This window comes from Oncorhynchus clarkii, chromosome 8 (genome assembly GCF_045791955.1).
Source record: "Oncorhynchus clarkii lewisi isolate Uvic-CL-2024 chromosome 8, UVic_Ocla_1.0, whole genome shotgun sequence".
Lineage (NCBI taxonomy): Eukaryota > Metazoa > Chordata > Actinopteri > Salmoniformes > Salmonidae > Oncorhynchus > Oncorhynchus clarkii.
The window spans coordinates 40,626,180-40,650,510 of NC_092154.1; the positions used below are offsets into that span (position 1 = coordinate 40,626,180).

Sequence of the window (24,331 nt, forward strand, 5' to 3'; positions counted from 1 at the left end):
CCCCATACTTCCATGCCTATCAGGTGAGGTGTTTAAGACAGCAGGTGAATGTTCCTGTTCTGTTTCAATAAATTGTGCATAAACAGATTAACACATCAAACTGTAATCCCTCCGAGGATACTGACAGTGTAACTAAAGCTGCTCTCTCATAGTAGCCTGGGCATCTTTCTCTCTCCCGCTCTCTCTCTGTGTGTCTCGTTCTCTCACATCACCCCCCCCCCTCCTCTTTCTCTCTCTCCTATTCATTGTAATATAAATCTAATCTGTAGAGCAGACTATTAACTGGCTCTGCATTCTGTCTACAAAATTGTGTGTGTGTGTGTGTGTGTCTGTACATGTGTGTGTGTGGAGGAGAGACGCCCGTGAGGGAAGAGCTTCTTTGAGCATGATTGCACAGCAGGACTCAGTCCCAATGGAGAAAGGCATAGCACAGCGGGGAAACACACACGTACACACACACACAAAGACAGTACACAGTGCTTAGTTTGCCCACTCATGTAGCCAAGAGCAGTGTCTCAGTGAGAGTATTCTCCGAGTTCGATTCCCAAACCCTCCCAGTATGCAGAACCAATCCAAATGGTTTCCCATTGGCATTCAATTGTTTTAGCCCACCCTTTCACCTATGGAGTGGAGGAGAGCTTTTCTATCAGAATTCCTGGCGATGTTTTCTGATACATGCCCGCCAATTTTGTATCTTCTACTTTTAATTAAGAAGGAGAATGAGGTCTTTATTAATTTCTGGGCCACTGGGTTGATGGGGGGGCTCGTATAATACATGCACATTCACCCAGAGCCACCAGATGATCCATTTCTCCTCAATTAGCCCTGAAACCTTTTGAAAGCCTGAAAACCTCGGGAAACGGCACCTGTGAAATATGAGGGTTGTCACCATAATAGTATTGTTACGTTTCTGCCTGACATGTCAGTCTGTGGAAAGGCTTTTTCAGAGTGAATAGGGCCGGCTGCATTGCGCCAGGAATGGGAGCGATGGAGGTGGCAGAGGGCTATATGTGTGAAAGGCCTTCAGCATGTCTGTATGTCAGCTCATAGGCTCAGATGTTAAAGGAGGCCCCCAGGGTCCCATCTAGCTCTGCGACCGGCCCATCAATCACCTCTCAGAGCCAAGGGGACACGCCGCCCGAGCCAACTGAGCAGCGAGACGCTCCCCCCCCCCTCTCTCTCACGGCATTCCAGGTGGGTGTTTCCCAAGCTCTCCGACACATGGCGTTCTGGGCGTTCCGACTCCCACTCCCTGCCGGTCTCGAACCCGGACCCCGGCTGCTCCCTCTGGATTATCCCTCCATCTGTAATTAAATCCAGCCAAGGGGAACTGCTCTTCTGCTTCAGACTGGAGTTAAGAGATGGGATAGCATCACACAGACACACACACACACATCCATATTTCATCAGAACTGACTTCTGATGGACCTGTCACCCTGCTGTCACTGGTCTCACACTTACTATAGATGAGGGTGTGTGTGTTTCTGTGTGGAAGGGTTGCGTGTGTATGTGTCTGTATACTATCAGCTTGCGGGACTATTAGCTTGCGTGTGTGTTGTTGTATGAGTATGTGATTCTGTGTGTGGTAGCCAAGGTGTGTGTGGGTGTGTCTTCAAATCATGAAATATATATATTTGTGAGCTTCCTCACGCTAAGGCCATGCTACCACTCACCCTCAGCACGCTTTACTGCATGTTATAAATCTCACATCTCTTCACCATCCTCTCTCTCACTGCATCTCAGAGATGACCATTTAGATTCCTGTGTTTTGTGAGCCTAAACCCTGCCAGGGCTGTGTCTGTGAGTCCTCTCTGGCTGGAATTGGACAGGATTGGAGCCTGTCGCCATAATGGGGTCTGTGACCTGACGTGGCTATCATAGCAGCAGAGAGAGATATGTGTGTGTGTGTGAATTTTGTTCTGTGATTTTTCAAACATACTCTGCCACACTCCCTCAAGGGCAGCGCTCAGCCTCCAGTAATGTATAGGGGTTTGGTTATCAGCATATACAGTGCATTCGGAAAGTATTCAGACCCCTTCAATTTTTCCACATTTTGTTACGTTACAGTCTTATTCTAAAACGGATTAAATTTAAAAAAATCCTCATCAATCTACACATACTAACTACCCCATACTGACGAATCGAAAACAGCTTTTTTGAAATTATTGCAAATGTTTAAAATAATACAACATTACCTTATTTGCATACCCTTTGCAATGAGGCTCAAAATTGAACTCTTAGAAGCTTCTAATAGGCTAATTGACATCATTTGAGTTAATTGGAGGTGTACCTGTGGATGTATTTCAAGGCCTACCTTCAAACCCACTGCCTCTTTGCTTGACATAATGGGAAGCTCCAAATAAATCAGCCAAGACCTCAGAAAAAAAATTGTAGACCTCCACAAGTCTGGTTGATCCTTGGGAGCAAACACCTGGAGGCACCACGTTCATCTGTACAAACAATAGTACTCAAGTATAAACACCATGGGACCACACAGCCATCATACCGCTCAGGAAGGAGACGCGTTCTGTCTCCTAGAGATGAACGTACTTTGGTGCAAAAAGTGCAAATCAATACCAGAACAACAGCAGAGGACCTTGTGAAGATCAAATCAAATCAAATCAAATCAAATTTTATTTGTCACATACACATGGTTAGCAGATGTTAATGCGAGTGTAGCGAAATGCTTGTGCTTCTAGTTCCGACAATGCAGTAATAACAAGTAATCTAACTAACAATTCCAAAACTACTGTCTTGTACACAGTGTAAGGGGATAAAGAATATGTACATAAGGATATATGAATGAGTGATGGTACAGAGCAGCATAGGCAAGATACAGTAGATGGTATCGGGTACAGTATGTACAAATGAGATGAGTATGTAAACAAAGTGGCATAGTATAGTATAAAGTGGCTAGTGATACATGTATTACATAAGGATACCGTCGATGATATAGAGTACAGTATATACGTATGCGTATGAGATGAATAATGTAGGGTAAGTAACATTTATATAAGGTAGCATTGTTTAAAGTGGCTAGTGATATATTTACATCATTTCCCATCAATTCCCATTATTAAAGTGGCTGGAGTTGAGTCAGTGTCAGTGTGTTGGCAGCAGCCACTCAGTGTTAGTGGTGGCTGTTTAACAGTCTGATGGCCTTGAGATAGAAGCTGTTTTTCAGTCTCTCGGTCCCAGCTTTGATGCACCTGTACTGACCTCGCCTTCTGGATGATAGCGGGGTGAACAGGCAGTGGCTCGGGTGGTTGTTGTCCTTGATGATCTTTATGGCCTTCCTGTGACATCGGGTGGTGTAGGTGTCCTGGAGGGGAGGTAGTTTGCCCCCGGTGATGCGTTGTGCAGACTTCACTACCCTCTGGAGAGCCTTATGGTTGTGGGTGGAGCAGTTGCCGTACCAGGCGGTGATACAGCCCGACAGGATGCTCTCGATTGTGCATCTGTAGAAGTTTGTGAGTGCTTTTGGTGACAAGCCAAATTTCTTCAGCCTCCTGAGGTTGAAGAGGCGCTGCTGCGCCTTCTTCACGATGCTGTCTGTGTGAGTGGACCAATTCAGTTTGTCTGTGATGTGTATGCCGAGGAACTTAAAACTTGCTACCCTCTCCACTACTGTTCCATCGATGTGGATAGGGGGGTGTTCCCTCTGCTGTTTCCTGAAGTCCACAATCATCTCCTTAGTTTTGTTGACGTTGAGTGTGAGGTTGTTTTCCTGACACCACACTCCGAGGGCCCTCACCTCCTCCCTGTAGGCCGTCTCATCGTTGTTGGTAATCAAGCCTACCACTGTTGTGTCGTCCGCAAACTTGATGATTGAGTTGGAGGCGTGCGTGGCCACGCAGTCGTGGGTGAACAGGGAGTACAGGAGAGGGCTCAGAACGCAACCTTGTGGGGCCCCAGTGTTGAGGATCAGCGGGGAGGAGATGTTGTTGCCTACCCTCACCACCTGGGGGCGGCCCGTCAGGAAGTCCAGTACCCAGTTGCACAGGGCGGGGTCGAGACCCAGGGTCTCGAGCTTGATGACGAGCTTGGAGGGTACTATGGTGTTGAATGCCGAGCTGTAGTCGATGAACAGCATTCTCACATAGGTATTCCTCTTGTCCAGATGGGTTAGGGCAGTGTGCAGTGTGGTTGAGATTGCATCGTCTGTGGACCTATTTGGGCGGTAAGCAAATTGGAGTGGGTCTAGGGTGTCAGGTAGGGTGGAGGTGATATGGTCCTTGACTAGTCTCTCAAAGCACTTCATGATGACGGATGTGAGTGCTACGGGGCGGTAGTCATTTAGCTCAGTTACCTTAGCTTTCTTGGGAACAGGAACAATGGTGGCCCTCTTGAAGCATGTGGGAACAGCAGACTGGTATAGGGATTGATTGAATATGTCCGTAAACACACCGGCCAGCTGGTCTGCGCATGCTCTGAGGGCGCGGCTGGGGATGCCATCTGGGCCTGCAGCCTTGCGAGGGTTAACACGTTTAAATGTCTTACTCACCTCGGCTGCAGTGAAGGAGAGACCGCATGTTTTCGTTGCAGGCCGTGTCAGTGGCACTGTATTGTCCTCAAAGCGGGCAAAAAAGTTATTTAGTCTGCCTGGGAGCAAGACATCCTGGTCCATGACTGGGCTGGGTTTCTTCCTGTAGTCCGTGATTGACTGTAGACCCTGCCACATGCCTCTTGTGTCTGAGCCGTTGAATTGAGATTCTACTTTGTCTCTGTACTGGCGCTTAGCTTGTTTGATAGCCTTGCGGAGGGAATAGCTGCACTGTTTGTATTCGGTCATGTTACCAGACACCTTGCCCTGATTAAAAGCAGTGGTTCGCGCTTTCAGTTTCACACGAATGCTGCCATCAATCCACGGTTTCTGGTTAGGGAATGTTTTAATCGTTGCTATGGGAACGACATCTTCAACGCACGTTCTAATGAACTCGCACACCGAATCAGCGTATTCGTCAATGTTGTTATCTGACGCAATACGAAACATCTCCCAGTCCACGTGATGGAAGCAGTCTTGGAGTGTGGAGTCAGCTTGGTCGGACCAGCGTTGGACAGACCTCAGCGTGGGAGCCTCTTGTTTTAGTTTCTGTCTGTAGGCAGGGATCAACAAAATGGAGTCGTGGTCAGCTTTTCCGAAAGGGGGGCGGGGCAGGGCCTTATATGCGTCGCGGAAGTTAGAGTAACAATGGTCCAAGGTCTTTCCTCCCCTGGTTGCGCAATCGATATGCTGATAAAATTTGGGGAGTCTTGTTTTCAGATTAGCCTTGTTAAAATCCCCAGCTACAATGAATGCAGCCTCCGGATAAATTGTTTCCAGTTTGCAGAGAGTTAAATAAAGTTCGTTCAGAGCCATCGATGTGTCTGCTTGGGGGGGGATATATACGGCTGTGATGCTGGAGGAAACAGGTACAAAAGTATCAATATCCACAGTAAAACGAGTCCTATATCGACATAACTTGAAAGGCCACTCAGCAGCGAAGAAGCCACTGCTTCAAAACTGCCATAAAAAAGCCAGACTACGGTTTGCAACTGCACATGGGGACAAATATCATATTGTTTTGAGAAATGTCCTCTGGTCTGATGAAACAAAAATATAACTGTTTGGCCATAATGACCATCGTTATGTTTGGAGGAAAAAGGAGAACGCTCGCAAGCCGAAGAACACCATCCCAACCGTGAAGCACAGGGGTGGCAGCATTATGTTGTGGATGTGCTTTCCTGCAGGAGGGTCTGGTGCACTTCACAAAATAGATGGCATGATGAGGAAGGGAAATTATGTGGATATATTGAGGCAACATCTCAAGACATCAGTCAGGAAGTTAAAGCTTGGTCTCAAATGGGTCTTCCAAATGGACAATGACCCCATGCATACTTCCAAAGTTGTGGCAAAATGGCTCAAGGACAACAAAATCAAGGTATTGGAGTGGCCATCACAAAGCCCTGACCTCAATCCTAAATAATAAATAATAATACATGTTCCGTATTGACTGACCTTCATGTTTTAAAGTGATGATGGACTGTCTTTTCTCTTTGCTTATATGAGCTGTTGTTGCCGTAATATGGGCTTGGTCGTTTACCAAATAGGGCTAGCTTCTGTATACCACCCCTACCTTTTCACAACACAACTGATCGGCTCAAACGCATTAAAAAGGAAAGAAATTCCACAAATTAACTTTTAACAAGGCACACCTGTTAATTGAAATGTCATGAAGCTGGTTGAGAGAATGCCAAGAGTGTGCAAAGCTGTCATCAAGGCAAAGGGTGGCTACTTTGAAGAATCTCAAATATAACATATATTTTGATTTGTTTAACACTTTTTTGGTTACTACATGATTCCATATGTGTTATTTCATAGTTTTGATGTCTTCACGATTATTCTACAATGTAGAAAAAAAAATTAAATAAAGAAAAAACATTGAATGAATAGATCTGACCAAACTTTTGGCAGGTTCTGTAATACACTGTATTTTCCCCTAACCCCCTGGTTAGCTGGGTATTTCTGTGTGGTACAGTTATGGAGATTACATCTTTAAATTATACAGCTAGCAATATTTCCTTGTTATGTTAAAGAGAAAATACACTCAAAAACTATATTTGGTATTTTTTTCATTAGTCCAGTGTTAATAAAGTCCCAACATGTTTTGCATGTCAGCAGTCAAGTTTTCAAGATATTGGACGTTCAAGAAGCAACGTGTCGCTTGCTACATCATCTTGATGATATATTTTGCAAAGTGGACTAATGACGAAAATACCTAATACATAAATCACAGTGAAAAGACAGTTATGACGCAGTATGACACTCCAAGTTTGTATACAACCTATCCATCAATTAGTTGCCAGTGTAGCCTTCAATAGAAGACTAGTCATAGTAAATGTTTCTAACATATAGCAGACAATAGTTGATGCTGAGTTGATGTTAATAGTAAGTATTGAGCCAGTAAAATCCAGTAGTAAGACATTGGTATGCGGTTATGATAGCAGGATAGGGAAAACTAGGATAGTGAAAAAACACTTGATGCTTTCTTGAGTTCCTGGTAGTTTCTCCCCAGTCATCATGTCACAGTCTGTTGACAGAGAACATGGTAGTCACAGCAGCAGCAGAAACACACACACACACACCGTTTGTCTCCATGGCCCACTGCAGTTCCAACCACGGTTCTCTCCTCTCCGGCCTCAAGGCTAGGGGAATAGTGGGTTTATGCAAAACGCACAACCCACTGTGAACTGTGATGAGCTCTTCTTATTCAATACGGCCCCTTTTCCCTTGGATGGTAAATATCCTACTCACTGTGTGTGGATGCCTTGGGGCAGGGGGACTAGTTCAAATAGGTTACTGTATAGAGCAGACGCAGGGATGAAGGTGTGCATGCTGTTTGCTCTGTCAGTGTTCTGCGGTATGTGAACTGAATTTCACCTCAGCAATGTGTCCGCTCAGACTCTCTCTCCAGTTATGGAGTCTTAGAACTGAAGTAAGTGTGGATATACCTGAAGTACTGTCGGTGGGCCCAGGATAATCAGATTTGGGATGAAAGTGTAGAAAGACTGAGGACGTGAGAATTGGATTTCCGATCGCACTTTATTCAGCTGATGCAAATACACAACAAATAATATTAAACCAGCTTACATTGCCCTCCACCAGCCCGAGAGATAGACAGAGAGACAGAGAGGGAGAGGGGTATAAGGGCTTGAATCTGCAGATTTTTACTGAAGGCAGCACCAAAATAAGGCACAGAAACGTATTCCTGGACAACCGTAGAATTGAGGCATCTCTTCCTCCTACCTCATGGACAGACAGGGCACCCAGTGGATTCTCTATCAGCCTCCCAGCACATTGAACTGGGAGTTGAGGAAAGGACTTGATCTGTCTTTGTGCTCTTTTAATTACACACAGCTGGGTGGGTTCTAATCCCCAGAGACCAACTGGTAATTCACACACGTCAGGTTCACAGCACTAGTCTCGCCTGCCTGGCAGCTCAATATTACCCTACCTAAACAGCCCTGAGAGAGACAGGGGGAGGCTGAAGGGAGGAGAGAAGAGAGAGAGAGAAAAATAGAGAAGCGAGAGAGAGAGACGTCTCACCTCCCTCAGGGCTGCGTAGGGTTAATGCAGGGAGTGCATGCCTACGCACAGGAGGCCAGAGGCTGCTGTCAATCATTCATCAACAGCGTTGCTCACTGTATTTTATATCAATCCAGAGAGAAGGCGGAGGAGAATCAGGAAGTGCCACACAGTGGCTGGTCTGATCCCCCTTTCTGGCTCTAACTCTATAGTGCGTCCCATGGGTGTGGCTAGGATGTACAGCTAGGGCTCAGAGTTGATCCTGGCCAGGCCACAAACTCCCGACCCTACTGATCGGATTTGAATATTACTACCTTTATGGTTTCCCCAGAAGAGTGAGGTCGGATAACAGTACACAGTCCATGTCTCATGACTTGAGTTGGTTGCAGAAGAGTGTAGCTCTCTCACAGTCAGCTGATTTAGGTTCATTGATGATAAGCAGTGTGAACATGCTGAATGATTAGTCTCTCTTGCCAACTGAGTGATGAGGTATTGCCTTACCTACTACTGCTGGACAATGTACCATGTACAGTATCAGAAAGAAAACAAAGTGTCACAGCTTCAAAGGTCTGTCTCTCACTAGTGCAATAGTTAAGTATGTGGTTTTGTCTGGTCCTGGCGCCTGGGGACGATGTGTCTGCGTGTGGCTGGGACCCAGTCGGCCTGTCAGTACTGCTGACGCCATGCAGCCAGCCTCTCACTAATAGGATTTGGATATTGCCCAGTCATGCACACACTCAAGCACAGACACACATGCTTGCTCTGTTCTTGAGAAGGGAATGTTTCAGCTGGTACAGTTACTGTTACAATCCAGGGAATTCTGTCTGTCTGTCTGTCTGTCTGTCTGTCTGTCTGTCTGTCTGTCTGTCTGTCTGTCTGTCTGTCTGTCTGTCTGTCTATCTATCTATCTATCTATCTATCTATCTATCTATCTATCTATCTATCTATCTATCTATCTATCTATCTATCTATCTATCTATCTATCTATCTATCTATCTATCTATCTATCTATCTATCTATCTATCTATCTATCTATCTCCCTCTTTATCTTCCTCTTTCCCTCTGTCCCTTTTTCCCTCTCTGTCTCCCTCTTTCCCTCTTTCCCTCTCTATCTTCCTCTTTATCTTCCTCTTTCCCTCTCTATCCTCTCGCTCTCTCTCCCTCTTTATCTTCCTCTTTCCCTCTCTATCCTCTCTCGCTCTCTCTCCCTCTTTATCTCTCTCTCTCTCGCTCTCGCTCTCTCTCTCCCTCAACACCTCTCCCTCTCCACCTCTCTCTCCCCCCCTGCTCTCTCTCTGTCTCTCTGTCCCCATCTTTCTCTTTGTCTCTCACTTCAATTCAATTCAAAGGGCTTTATTGGCATGGGAAACATATGTTTACATTGCCAAAGCAAGTTGGAACTATTTCTAGCAGAGAGACTTACCTCAGATGGGTATTTCAGTGCAATCTCTTGGTTTAGTGTGAAATGGCAATGTCAAGGTGAACTAGTCTAAATGTGTGCTTTCCCTCCTCAATACGTGCTACTGTCCTTCTCCACACTAAATGAATAGAGCCTCGGAGGGCTCCAGAAGGGCTGGCCAGACGATCCCTGAGAAATGGAGCTGAGTCTGACAGAACAGAGGCAGTAACCACAGGCAATCATCCACTCTGGGAGCCACCACTCTCGCCACATGCAGATACATCGCTCCCAGGCACCAGCACCAGCCAAAACCAGTTTTCTACTGAACATTACTGACTGGGGTTGTGTGTATCAGAAAACATGGATACCCACCACACTGCACTCTGACTCTACACTGTGCTTTGAGTCCACCCAGCACTGTGGCATGCACCAGGTCATCCTTTGTCCCGTCTGTCACTGCGTGTCCCTGTTTCTGTAACCGTTCTAATGTCAAGTCCCGCCTCTGTGACAGAGGTCTGAGGTCAGGGAGAGGAGGGTAACTATATGTAAGGCCTCTTATTTGAATCCACATAGAAGGATCGTCCAATGATGCCCACAGGGAAAGACTTAGGCCTATACAGTGACGGGGTCAGACACTCGAACCCCAACAAGCACCATCATGTGTCAGCACTGATATCTCTGGTGCTGAGTATGTGTTCAGTAAAACACGTGGGCGTTTTCAGGACATTTCTCTGTGTTTAAATCGGGAGGATCCTGCATGTCTGGGCCAGGCAGCGTAGACAAGAGCTCTGTCCAGACTGACACACAACAGCGTGTTGCAGAGATTCGTTTCCCTCTCTAAGTAAGCCTGCCGGACTGAGCCTCACCAGTGATGTTCTCACACACCATGTTTGTCGAGGCAGCCATGACATAAGGAGGGAGAGTCTTGCAGCAGTACTGGGGAGCGTATGTCGGCCATGTATTGTAGAAGCTCTATTGGAGCTCATTGAAGCCACGGGGATCTTCCTCACCTTATCCCAAAAAAACAAACGCTTTAGGCTTATATTTTCTCCTTTTTGAATTACTGTGGTATTGCATTTATTGGCGAAGCATGCTTATTCATTTCCCAAATAGCTTTTCTTTGACGGAGTTTCTCTGTGTGGTTTTGAACTATCTCACAATGTAAACCAAATGCATATGAAAAACCCTGTTGACATGTAAATATATACTGTGCATCTTTAGGTTGCTCTGTGGTTTTGGATGTCCGTTTTTCTCTGTGGTATGTGTTCTCCCTGTCACAATGATTACAATCCCTCCCAGGCACAGTCATTAGTCCTATAGGACTTTGTGTGTGTAGGAAATCAGTGCTCTGCTGCCATCTAGTGCTGGCCTGCATCGGCCCTTAGTGGGATGACCTCACCTGAGTGTGTATGGGTGTCGTGTTTGTGTGTGTGCGCGTGTGTGTCATATGTGTCGTGTGCATGTGCATGTGCGTGTGATGTAGCTCATTACTGAGAGTCAATAGTAGTGAAGGAGGTCAACGAGCGGGCTCTAATTCTTCTCCAATTCCCTTGTGCTCTGCCACCTGTCACAAGTTTGAATATAAATTGCTTTAAATATGATGTTTCTGGTAAATTCATGAACGCGTTTGATTTTTTTTTGTCATGGTCGAGCTGTCAAGATATCCTTTGATGCTCTGAATAATTTGGCAGGTGTGTGTCTGTGTATGTCTGTATCTTTGTGTCTGTGTGTGTCCTCGCTTCCATTTGTCCAAGCATGCATGGGCTCCCGAGTGGCGCAGCGATCTAAGGCACTGCATCTCAGTGTAAGAGCTGTCACTATAGTACCTGGTATCACATCCAGCCGTGATTGGGACTTCCATAAGGCGTTGCGCAATTTGCCCAGTGTTGTCTGGGTTTGGCTGGGGAAGGCTGTCATTGTAAATAAATATTTGTTCTTAACTAACTTGCCTAGTTAAATCAAGGATTACTTTATTTGCATGGGATGTGTGTTTCTCTTCCATCAGCCCTCAGTCCCTCCCATCCTCAAAGCCTCAATGCACACCACGGTCTCTCTCGCTCTCTCCCTCCATCTCACACTCTCTATATACAGTGCCTTGCGAATGTATTCGGCCCCCTTGAACTTTGCGACCTTTTGCCACATTTCAGGCTTCAAACATAAAGATATAAAACTGTATTTTTGTGAAGAATCAACAACAAGTGGGACACAATCATGAAGTGGAACGACATTTATTGGATATTTCAAACTTTTTTAACAAATCAAAAACTGAAAAATTGGGCGTGCAAAATTATTCAGCCCCCTTAAGTTAATACTTTGTAGCGCCACCTTTTGCTGCGATTACAGCTGTAAGTCGCTTGGGGTATGTCTCTATCAGTTTTGCACATTGAGAGACTGAAATTTTTTCCCATTCCTCCTTGCAAAACAGCTCGAGCTCAGTGAGGTTGGATGGAGAGCATTTGTGAACAGCAGTTTTCAGTTCTTTCCACAGATTCTCGATTGGATTCAGGTCTGGACTTTGACTTGGCCATTCTAACACCTGGATATGTTTATTTTTGAACCATTCCATTGTAGATTTAGCTTTATGTTTTGGATCATTGTCTTGTTGGAAGACAAATCTCCGTCCCAGTCTCAGGTCTTTTGCAGACTCCATCAGGTTTTCTTCCAGAATGGTTCTGTATTTGGCTCCATCCATCTTCCCATCAATTTTAACCATCTTCACTGTCCCTGCTGAAGAAAAGCATGCCCAAACCATGATTCTGCCACCACCATGTTTGACAGTGGGGATGGTGTGTTCAGGGTGATGAGCTGTGTTGCTTTTACGCCAAACATAACGTTTTGCATTGTTGCCAAAAAGTTCAATTTTGGTTTCATCTGACCAGAGCACCTTCTTCCACATGTTTGGTGTGTCTCCCAGGTGGCTTGTGGCAAACTTTAAACAACACTTTTTATGGATATCTTTAAGAAATGACTTTCTTCTTGCCACTCTTCCATAAAGGCCAGATTTGTGCAATATAAGACTGATTGTTGTCCTATGGACAGAGTCTCCCACCTCAGCTGTAGATCTCTGCAGTTCATCCAGCGTGATCATGGGCCTCTTGGCTGCATCTCTGATCAGTCTTCTCCTTGTATGAGCTGAAAGTTTAGAGGGACGGCCAGGTCTTGGTAGATTTGCAGTGGTCTGATACTCCTTCCATTTCAATATTATCGCTTGCACAGTGCTCCTTGGGATGTTTAAAGCTTGGGAAATCTTTTTATATCCAAATCCGGCTTTAAACTTCTTCACAACAGTATCTCGGACCTGCCTGGTGTGTTCCTTGTTCTTCATGATGCTCTCTGCGCTTTTAACGGACCTCTGAGACTATCACAGTGCAGGTGCATTTATACGGAGACTTGATTACACACAGGTGGATTGTATTTATCATCATTAGTCATTTAGGTCAACATTAGATCATTCAGAGATCCTCACTGAACTTCTGGAGAGAGTTTGCTGCACTGAAAGTAAAGGGGCTGAATAATTTTGCACGCCCAATTTTTCAGTTTTTGATTTGTTAAAAAAGTTTGAAATATCCAATAAATGTCGTTCCACTTCATGATTGTGTCCCACTTGTTGTTGATTCTTCACAAAAAAATACAGTTTTATATCTTTATGTTTGAAGCCTGAAATGTGGCAAAAGTTCGCAAAGTTCAAGGGGGCCGAATACTTTCGCAAGGCACTGTATATATCTCTCACTCTCTCTCTTTATATATATATATATATCACTCCCTCTCTATATATATATATATATATCCCTCCATCTCACTCTCTCTCTTTCTCTCTCTATATATATATCCCTCCATCTCACTCTATATATATATATCTCACTATCTCTCTCTCTCTCTCTCTCTCTCTCTATATATATATATATATATATATCTCTATATATACATTTATATATTTATATATCCCTCCATCTCACTCTCTCTCTATATATATATATATATATATATATACTGTATATCCCTCCATTTCACTCTCCCACTCACCTCCATCTCATTCTCTCTATATATATATATATATCCCTCCATCTCACTCTCTCTATATATATATATCCCTCCATCTCACTCTCTCTATATATATATACAGTGGGGCAAAAAAGTATTTAGTCAGCCACCAATTGTGCAAGATGAGAGAGGCCTGTAATTTTCATCATAGGTACACTTCAACTATGACAGACAAAATGAGAAAAAAAAATCCAGAAAATCACATTATAGGATTTTTAATGAATTTATTTGCAAATTATGGCGGAAAATAAGTATTTGGTCACATACAAACAAGCATGATTTCTGGCTCTCACAGACCTGTAACTTCTTCTTTAAGAGGCTCCTCTGTCCTCCACTTGTTACCTGTATTAATGGCACCTGTTTGAACTTGTTATCAGTATAAAAGACTGTCCACAACCTCAAACAGTCACACTCCAAACTCCACTATGGCCAAGACCAAAGAGCTGTCAAAGGACACCAGAAACAAAATTGTAGACCTGCACCAGGCTGGGAAGACTGAATCTGCAATAAGCAAGCAGCTTGGTTTGAAGAAATCAACTGTGGGAGCAATTAATAGGAAATGGAAGACATACAATATCACTGATAATCTCTCTCGATCTGGGGCTCCACGCAAGATTCCACCCCGTGGGGTCAAAATGATCACAAGAACGGTGAGCAAAAATCCCAGAACCACACAGGGGGACCTAGTGAATGACCTGCAGAGAGCTGGGACCAAAGTAACAAAGCCTACCATCAGTAACACACTACGCCGCCAGGGACTCAAATCCTGCAGTGCCAGACGTGTCCCCCTGCTTAAGCCAGTACATGTCCAGGCCCGTCTAAAGTTTGCTAGAGAGCATTTGGATGATCCAGAAGAAGATTGGGAGAATGTCATATGGTCAGATCAAACCAAATTATAACTTTTTGGTAAAAACTCAACTTGTCGTGTTTGGAGGACAAAGAATGCTGAGTTGCATCCAAAGAACACCATACCTACGATGAAGCATGGGTGTGGAAACATCATGCTTTGGGGCTGTTTTTCCGCAACAGTGGAATATATATATACAGTATATATATATATCCCTCCATCTCACTCTTTCTATATATATATATATATATATATATATCCCTCCATCTCACTCTCTCTCTCTCTCGCTCTCTCTCTATCTGTGAAATCAAACTGTCCACTTAGGAAGCAACACTGATTGACAATAAATTTCACATGCTGTTGTGCAAATGGAATAGACAACAAGTGGAAATTATAGGCAATTAGCAAGACACCCCCAATAAAGGAGTGGTTCTGCAGGTGGTGACCACAGACCACTTCTCAGTTCCTATGCTTCCTGGCTGATGTTTTGGTCACTTTTGAATGCTTTCACTCTAGTGGTAGCATGAGACGGAGTCTACAACCCACACAAGTGGCTCAGGTAGTGCAGCTCATCCAGGATGGCACATCAATGCGAGCTGTGGCAAGAAGGTTTGCTATGTCTGTCAGCGTAGTGTCCAGAGCATGGAGGCGCTACCAGGAGACAGGACAGTACATCAGGAGACGTGGAGGAGGCCGTAGGAGGGCAACAACCCTGCAGCAGGACTGCTACCTCCGCCTTTGTGCAAGGAGTAGCAGGAGGAGCACTGCCAGAGCACTGCAAAATGACCTCCAGCAAGCCACAAATGTGCATGTGTCTGCTCAAACGGTCAGAAACAGACTCCATGAGGGTGGTGTGAGGGCCCGACGTCCACAGGTGGGGGTTGTGCTTACAGCCCAACACCGTGCAGGACGTTTTTCATTTGCCAGAGAACACCAAGATTGGCAAATTCGGCACTGGCGCCCTGTGCTCTTCACAGATGAAAGCAGGTTCACACTGAGCGCATGTGACAGACGTGACAGTCTGGAGACGCCGTGGAGAACGTTCTGCTGCCTGCAACATCCTCCAGCATGACCGGTTTGGCAGAGGGTCAGTTATGGTGTGGGGTGGCATTTCTTTGGGGGGCCGCACAGCCCTCCATGTGCTCGCCAGAGGTAGCCTGACTGCCATCAGGTACCGAGATGAGATCCTCAGACCCCTTGTGAGACCATATGCTGGTGCGGTTGGTCCTGGGTTCCTCCTAATGCAAGACAATGCTAGACCTCATGTGGCTGGAGTGTGTCAGCAGTTCCTGCAAGAGGAAGGCATTGATGCTATGGACTGGCCCGCCCGTTCCCCAGACCTGAATCAAATTGAGCACATCTGGGACATCATGTCTCGCTCCATCCACCAACACCACGTTGCACCACAGACTGTCCAGGAGTTGGCGGATGCTTTAGTCCATGTTTGGGAGGAGATCCCTCAGGAGACCATCCGTCACCTCATCAGGAGCATGCCCAGGCGTTGTAGGGAGTTCATACAGGCACGTGGAGGCCACACACACTACTGAGCCTCATTTTGACTTGTTTTAAGGACATTACATCAAAGTTGGATCAGCCTGTAGTGTGGTTTTCCACTTTAATTTTGATTGTGACTCCAAATCCAGACCTCCATGGGTTGATCATTTTTGTGTGATTTTGTTGTCAGCACATTCAACTATGTAAAGAAAAAAGTATTTAATAAGAATATTTCATTCATTCAGATCTTGGATGTGTTATTTTAGTGTTTATTTTTTTGAGCAGTGTATATATATCCCTCCATCTCACTCTCTCTTTCTATATATATCCCTCCATCTTACTCTCTCTCTATATATACATATATCACTCTCTCTCTATATATATATATCCCTCCATCTCACTCTCTCTCTCTATATATATATATATATCTTACTCTCTCTATATATATATATCTTACTCTCTCTGCTCATTTCCCAGTCCTAGTTAACAGGTGGCGGAGGGAGCCCTGTTTCTGTCTCACCTTGTCTGTGTGTGTGTGCGTTGGTCAGACTCAAGTGGTAATGATCAGTATTCAGTACCAGTCTCTGGTCATTGTCCAGTCTGGACAGCATGTTGGCCCTATAGACCCCGGAAGGATCTTCCAACCAGCAACCACTGCATGCCTGACTCCCTGTCTGCTAGCTGGGTTGCAGTGTCCTAATGTGAAATGCCTATTCACTCAATGAGGGTAATGAAACACACACTAAAACACACACACACACGAACACACACACACACACACACACACACACACTCCTTTGTCCGTTGCGGTCTCTCCATAGATGGATAGAGAGAGGTTAGTTTATGAAACATGTACTTGTGTTCAAATCAAATCAAATGTATTTATAAAGCCCGTCTTACATCAGCTGATGTCACAAAGTGCTGTACAGAAACCCAGCCTTAAACACCAAACAGCAAGCAATGCAGGTGTAGAAGCACGGTGGCTAGGAAACTCCCTAGAAAGGCCAGAACTTAGGAAGAAACCTAGAGAGGATCCAGGCTCTGAGGGGTGGCCAGTCTTCTTCTGGCTGTGCCGGGTGGAGATTATAAACCTAGAGAGGATCCAGGCTATGAGGGGTGGCCAGTCCTCCTCTGGCTGTTCCGGGTGGAGATTATATCAGAACATAGCCAAGATGTTGAAATGTTGTTTGTTTTTATTTGTCTGCACTGGCTGATTGTTCGTCTCAGGATGAACGTCTGGTTCTCTGTGCTAAAAATAATCAAGTGTCATTTTACAATCTGTTGAATGGCTGGATGGAGTGAGTACCTGATGAGTTTGTGACACAGTAGTGTCTATAGCAGCCTCTGGGCAAAGCAAATTCTAAAATTCCACTATTACTGAGGAGAGAGATATGCCGCTAGGTGTCTTTTCACAGTCCCCAGGTCCAGAACAAATTCAAGGTAATGTACAGTATTATACAGAGCAATGATTGCATAGAACTCCCTTCCATTTCATATAGCGGAAGTGAGCAGCAAGCCTGGTTTAAAAAAAGTAAAACAACACGTGACCTACTTTTTGTGTGTATGTACTGACATGTATGTGTAACTGATAGATGCACACACACACACACACACACACACACACACACACACACACACACACACACACACACTACATGTTAATGTTTAGAAATGTCTGTCAATTGTAAAGTCTCTTATCTATTATCTCTTTTTCGTTATGTGTCGGACCCCAGTAAGACTAGCTATCACCATTGGCGTCGGCTAATGGGGATCCTGATAAAAATGTAAAAGAGACAGCGATGATAGAGGATGAAGGACTTTTGGAGGATTGATCCTTTTACCTAATAGTGGATCTGGAATTTGACTTAGAGAATCATATTTCTTTCATGGATTACGCTGTCTCTCTTTATGCAAAAGTATGCTGCCTGGCAGAGAGAGTGTTGTCTCGCAATCTGGCACCAAAATGAAAGGCGATTTTACATGTACACTGTATTTCCCAGCGCTCCAGTAATTTGGGGCTCATTTAAAACAGGCAGGGCGTGAACAGCTTGGAACTACATGCTCTAAATGCCTCAGAGCAGTCAGTTATGGTAGCCAATGTTCCCTCGAAGCTGCACAGCTCCTTCAGGACTGCCATGCAGAAATATCAGCCCACAGAGAGATTGAACTTCACTCAACTTTCTAGATTAGTGGTCACAAACCGGTCGATCGGGATCACTTTGTATTCAGCACTTTTACAAGCCTTAGAATGGCCTTTTTCCTATTTCAACTCAGCGCGACGAGAAGCACTGCAGCAGTAATGAATGAGTAGGAAGGTGTACCTATCGGCTTTGCGTTATTATTAGCGGCTTGGGTCTTTTTTTTAATATTAAGGAATATTTTACTTTCTCTGTTCATAGGAGTGACAACATGAATTTCTGCATGAGGCAGAAATAATGCGGTGCGACTCAAGTTTCGCCACCATCTGGAAGACGGTGTCCCTTTTTGGTCAGTGTCAGTGGAGGAAAAAGGAGAGCTGAGGGCTGTTGAGAGATGGACCCTCAGTCTGCTGCTCTCTCCCTCCGCTGAGACTGACCATCAGATGGAGGCACCATCAGCCCAGTAAAATAAAAATAAAAAGCTAAATAGTTAAATGTATCCTCACTCAGCTGTGATTCACAAGTAATACAACAGCGTGATCTACATAAAATTTTGAAATATATATATTTTTAAATGGCCTGAACAACAATGCATTGGCAGGGCAATTCAAGCAAAGCCAATGTGGGGTGATAATGTATTAGGCCTATAGCTTACTGCACAAACATCATTGCTACAGTACTGTTTTTAATTATACTTTTTTTAAAGTCATGTTAAAAAAAACAATATGAGCTGTAAATCTCAGCTTGCATTTTGACTCAAAGTGATCTTGACTCAGAAAAGGTTGGTGACCACTGTTCTAGAGTTTTCCCTGTTAACACTATCAACGTTTCCCTTTACTGTGACAAAATTGATCGAATCAATGCAATAGTAGCTACTGTCAATGCAACGTACCGAAACATCATGAACAATGCAAGAGATTTTGTTTTATGCAGAACGCATCGGAGTAGGAATCTATTGCATTGACATGCACGACTCAGCCCGTACTCTACACAGACCGGTGCTGCATAAACTATCAGAGCTGCAATAGGCCAATATGCAAATAGACAGTTGCCATAGATGGATCTGTGCCATTTACTTTGAACTGGACTGTGTTTACATACAGCATGACGGGTCGAGTGTAGCTGCGCTTGTTGTGAGATCAAAGCGAGAGCTGCATGTAGCCACATGTGCACATTTTGTTCATATCCTTTGCTAGTTAGTGAGTTATAGATTATAGATCATTTGTAGTCAGCATTAGGGGAGTGATTGCTTCCTACAAGTGCACAAAACATATATATTTCTAGACATCTTTGAAAAGCGAGTCAGGTAAATAGCTTTTTTTTTTAGACAGGCTTGAATAAGCTAAGTAGCTAAAAGGCAGAGGGTAGCCTCATTTGTCTGATTATCTGGAATAATAATGCATTTTATTTTGTAAAGTGGTTTCTTGCATCAAACAACACAATATTATCAGTCACTTCCCTGTCTGACTAACAAGTGGATGAACAGGTTAATGTCAAGCCCTGCATGTTTATTTCAAAAGTCTCATGGAATGCAGGCCTAAATGAAACACAACACATTGTCTGCTACTGTAGGCTGAATGATAGAACAGCTATTTCCATGTTAAAATGTTATGGGATGCATGTTCTCCATTGTTTTTGATGGTAGTCCACTCTGGTATGCCTACATTATGATCAAATAGCCACAGTAGCCTACATGGTCACTGTTAAAAGTGGAACTTAAAGTGAGCACAGCCTAAGTGTTCACAGTAAACACATGCTGGATATGAAACAGAATTTTCACAATTTTGAAGTTTGCACTCAGCAGACCTGAAATGTGCTCAGTGCCAAAATGTTTATTGAGGGAACTTTGGTTGTAGCTACAGTCAATGTTTTCTCTCTGCTATACATGGGCATTTCAGTGCTTTGCCCTGTCAACATATTAATTCATCCATGTCTCTAACCTCTGACCTATTTATTCAAGCCAGCAGACCAAGTCTAGCAAGAGTATTTATCTGGTGCGTCTCTGTTCTTTTGAAGTCTCAGGCTAATTTTTTGAATCATCACAGGAAGCTTTTAAAATAGCAGCGGGTTATAGTGAAATGTTTTTATGTGTCTGGCTGTGTGGGGATCATCCAAGTCCAGACTGTGTATAATTATTTTGTTCAGGAGTCAGTGTGTTTGACCTTGCGTCCATCTGAATTTATATCCTTTTCCTGGATTAGAATATGAATGATAGAGTCTGGATACACAGGCTTTCATTATGTATGGTAAAGGTTTGTGTGAATTGGTTTGTGTGACAACCCATGCTATGATTATTCCTAATTCATGTGAGGGGGTGGTTGGGTGCAGTGGTGGAAAAAGTACCCAATTGTCATACTTGAGTAAAAGTAAAGATACCTTAATAGAAAATTCCTTAAATCAAAGTGAAAGTCACCCAGTAAAATACTACTTGAGTAAAAGTCTAAAAGTATTTGGTTTTAAATATACTTAAGTATCAAAAGTAAATGTATTTGCTAAAATATACTTTGCTTAATATTCTATTAAGCAAACCAGACAGCACAATTTTCTTGTTTCAATTATTTACGGATAGCCAGGGTCACACTCCAACACTCAGACATCATTTAAAAACAAAGCATTTGCGTTTAGTGAGTCCGCCAGATCAGAGGCAGTAGGGATGACCAGGGATGTTCTCTTGATAAGTGTGCAAATTGGACCGTTTTCTAACCTGCTAAGCATTCAAAATGTACTTTTGGGTGTCAGGGAAAATGTATGGAGTAAAAAGTACTGAATTTTCTTTAGGAATGTAGGAAAGTAAAAGTAAAAGTTGTAAAAAAATATATAAATAGTAAAGTACAGATACTGTACCCCCAAAAAGTACTTACGTAGTAATTTGAAGTATTTTTGCTTAAGTACTTTACACCACTGGACCTTTACATACACACAGGGTATGCTGTTTTCCAACCACTTAAATGTGTTACCCACAGTCGTGCATTTGTGAGTTGCTTTTTTAAATGTTTGCCATTAGACAGCTTATTGACTGTGTGTAAATGTTGTTTAAAGCTGGTCTAGCTGGTCTAATCAGGATGCAGCATAGTTGGGTCATTACCATTCAAAACATTGCATTCTAAAATGAATCACACGCACGCCAGGTACGCACGCCTTTGGTGTTTAGGCTTAGTTTAGGCTTTAACTGTCCCATATCACTGCAACAGTTCTAGTCTCCACAACCATACAATTAGGAATTAGAATACTAATTGAATTAGACATTTGATAGGATCTCTACAGTATGTCCACAAGTGTGCAATATGACATCACTGCTGTATATGACATTACTGCTCTATATGACACCACTGCTGAATATGACATTACTGCTGTATATGATATTACTCCTGTATATGACATTACTGCTATGTATGACATTACTGCTGAATATAACATCACTGCTGTATATGACATTACTGCTGTATATGACTTTACTGCTGTATATGACATTACTGCTGTATATGACATCACTGCTGTATATGACATCACTGATGCATATGAAATTACTGATGGAAATGACATCACTGCTGTATATGAAATTACTGATTAATATGACATTACTGATGTATATGACATTACTGCTGATTTTGACATCACTGCTGTATATGACATTACTGCTACAGTGCCTTGCGAAAGTATTCGGCCCCCTTGAACTTTGCAACCTTTTGCCACATTTCAGGCTTCAAACATAAAGATATAACACTGTATTTTTTTGTGAAGAATCAACAACAAGTGGGACACAATCATGAAGTGGAACGACATTTATTGGATATTTCAAACTTTTTTAACAAATCAAAAACTGAAAAATTGGGCGTGCAAAATTATTCAGCCCCCTTAAGTTAATACTTTGTAGCGCCACCTTTTGCTGCGATTACAGCTGTAAGTCGCTTGGGGTATGTCTCTATCAGTTTTGCACATCGAGAGACTGACATTTTTTTCCCATTCCTCCTTGCAAAACAGCTCGAGCTCAGTGAGGTTGGATGGAGAGCATTTGTGAACAGCAGTTTTCAGTTCTTTCCACAGATTCTCGATTGGATTCAGGTCTGGACTTTGACTTGGCCATTCTAACACCTGGATATGTTTATTTTTTAACCATTCCATTGTAGATTTAGCTTTATGTTTTGGATCATTGTCTTGTTGGAAGACAAATCTCCGTCCCAGTCTCAGGTCTTTTGCAGACTCCATCAGGTTTTCTTCCAGAATGGTCCTGTATTTGGCTCCATCCATCTTCCCATCAATTTTAACCATCTTCCCTGTCCCTGCTGAAGAAAAGCAGGCCCAAACCATGATGCTGCCACCACCATGTTTGACAGTGGGGATGGTGTGTTCAGGGTGATGCGCTGTGTTGCTTTTACACCAAACATAACGTTTTGAATTGTTGCCAAAAAGTTCCATTTTGGTTTCATCTGACCAGAGCACCTTCTTCCACATGTTTGGTGTGTCTCCCAGGTGGCTTGTGGCAAACTTTAAATGACACTTTTTATGGATATCTTTAAGAAATGGCTTTCTTCTTGCCACTCTTCCATAAAGGCCAGATTTGTGCAATATACGACTGATTGTTGTCCTATGGACAGAGTCTCCCACCTCAGCTGTAGATCTCTGCAGTTCATCCAGAGTGATCATGGGCCTCTTGGCTGCATCTCTGATCAGTCTTCTCCTTGTATGAGCTGAAAGTTTAGAGGGACGGCCAGGTCTTGGTAGATTTGCAGTGGTCTGATACTCCTTCCATTTCAATATCATCGCTTGCACAGTGCTCCTTTGGATGTTTAAAGCTTGGGAAATATTTTTGTATCCAAATCCGGCTTTAAACTTCTTCACAACAGTATCTCGGACCTGCCTGGTGTGTTCCTTGTTCTTCATGATGCTCTCTACGCTTTTAACGGACCTCTGAGACTATCACAGTGCAGGTGCATTTATACGGAGACTTGATTACACACAGGTGGATTGTATTTATCATCATTAGTCATTTAGGTCAACATTGGATCATTCAGAGATCCTCACTGTACTTCTGGAGAGAGTTTGCTGCACTGAAAGTAAAGGGGCTGAATAATTTTGCACGCCCAATTTTTCAGTTTTTGATTTGTTAAAAAACTTTGAAATATCCAATAAATGTCGTTCCACTTCATGATTGTGTCCCACTTGTTGTTGATTCTTCACAAAAAAATACAGTTTTATATCTTTATGTTTGAAGCCTGAAATGTGGCAAAAGGTCGCAAAGTTCAAGGGGGCCGAATACTTTCGCAAGGCACTGTATATATGACATCACTGCTGTATATGAAATAACTGATGTATATGACATTACTGCTGATTTTGACATCACTGCTGTATATGACATTACTGCTATATATGGCATTACTGCTATATATGACATCACTGCTGTATATGAAATGACTGATGTATATGACATTACTGCTGTATATGAAATTACTGCTGTATATGACATCACTTCTGCAGTTCTTGTCTCCACAACCATAGAAATCAAAAGATTTTCATCATATTTCCATGCCCACAACTGTCCCATGTGACCTCACTGCTGTGGTGGATTGTGGGTGCTTATGCCTGTCAGCAAGTCTGTTTGACTCTGTAAGCCCCATCCCTCCCTTGGGGTTCATGAGAAGAACAGGGAGGGCTTGTTGGTCATCTTCCCACTCCCTGTCTTTCGCTCATTTCCTCCCTCCCACGGCTCTAGGGTGTTGTCAGGCCCTCTATCGTTGCAAAGCAGAATGATGTTTTATTTTTTCTTCTCCTCCCGATTTAACGTTGAAAAACCCCAACCTCACTGAGTGACTCATTTAAATAATAGTTGCTTTTCAGCTGAATCAAGATACTTTTTCCCTCTCTTCTCCCCCTCTTCTTCTTCCGTTCACTGTATGAAGGCCATTTTTAAATGAGGGCCTTTCTCAGAGGAGAGAGGGAGTAAGGGAGAGAGAAAGCAAGAGGAGAGTAAGAAGGAGGGAAAGAGAGGGAACTTGAGAGAGAGAGAGTTGAAGAGTTGGAAGAAAGAATTTGAAGAGCCCTGTAATTTGGTCTTGATCTTCACGACCATGACAGACAAATGACTCAATATGAGTTTGCGGCAGGCACGCAGGCAGCCCGTCAGCTCCTAGCACACAGCAGCCAGCTGGGCTGGTCGTGGGGGCTGGCCCGGGATCAGTTTTGAGTTTTTAGGTGGGGCTCCTCTTTCTATGTTACAACAGGAATACGCCAGTCATTCTTACCAAACCGGTCCCACTCTGGGCTTGCAGCTGTGAGAGAAAGAGGGAGGAAGAGCGAGAAAGAGAGAGCGCGAGAGCGACAGAGCGAGGTGGGGAGATATACAGTGTGGG

At 43.7% G+C, this 24,331-nt stretch overlaps 1 protein-coding gene across 2 annotated transcripts in view; it reads left to right on the top strand.

Annotated features, from left to right (window-relative positions):
- LOC139415384 (SAM and SH3 domain-containing protein 1-like) overlaps window positions 1–24,331 on the top strand; it is a 325,070-nt gene that overhangs the window by 162,268 nt on the left and 138,471 nt on the right. The window lies entirely within an intron of this gene.